Below are 880 nucleotides of genomic sequence, written 5' to 3' on the forward strand. Positions count from 1 at the left end.
CTCTCTCTCTCTCTCTCTCTCTCTCTCTCTTTCACACACACACACACACACACACACACACACACACACACACAATATTACCTATAATTTTGGGGTTTCATTGTCATCCTCAAGCCTACTCTTGGGCCCCCAGATTAAGCCTTCCTGTCCTAGGCTTATCCCTCAGGTTTACAGATAAGGAAGCTGCTACCCAGTTAGTAAAAGTCTGGCCCAAGGCCACACAGCTCATTAGTTGGTATCTCAATTGGGTTGAGCTAAGTTATGCTGCAATAACAAACAACAAATTTCAGTGACTTAGTCTATGGCCATGCTACCCTGAACAAGCCCGATCCCATCTGATTTCGGAAGTTAAGCAGGGCCGGGCCTGGTTAGTACTTGGATGGGAGACCACCTAGGAAGACTAGGTTCTGTAGGCATAAAAAATAAAAAAATAAGGGATCGTAAGCTGACAAGGTCTTTGCAATCTGTGAGGTCAACCAAGGGTTGCCTCCCCTAAAAAAAAAAAAATTTTTTTCAGTGGCTTAAAACAACGTATTTATTTCTTATTCACGCTGTATTTCCACTGTGGTTGCTCTGCTCCATGTCATTTTTACTTAGAAATGAAAGGTGACAGACACATGCCTTCTGGAACTTCATCTGTCATCATGGCAGAAGAAGAAGGAACAGTGCAAACTATACACTGATTCTAAAGCTTCTGCCTAAAAGGGACACATCACTGCGGTCATACTTCCACTGGCCAAAGCAAGTCATACGGCCACGTCTAACCTCAAGTGCCAGAGAAATATTTGGTGGCTAGGACAAATGACTAAGAAAGCTGAAAAGCCTGACGTACAACTGAGGCATTTTTATTTTTTGTCTAGTGCTCTCTACTCGTTCAAGG

General features: G+C 43.3%; 1 pseudogene; it reads left to right on the forward strand.

Moving 5' to 3' along the window:
• The first annotated feature begins 297 nt into the window (after window positions 1-297).
• Window positions 298-416, forward strand: LOC112485169 (annotated as a pseudogene).
• Window positions 417-880: the final 464 nt, after the last annotated feature.

This window comes from Pteropus alecto, unplaced genomic scaffold, assembly GCF_000325575.1.
Source record: "Pteropus alecto unplaced genomic scaffold, ASM32557v1 scaffold95, whole genome shotgun sequence".
In the NCBI taxonomy this organism is placed as follows: domain Eukaryota; kingdom Metazoa; phylum Chordata; class Mammalia; order Chiroptera; family Pteropodidae; genus Pteropus; species Pteropus alecto.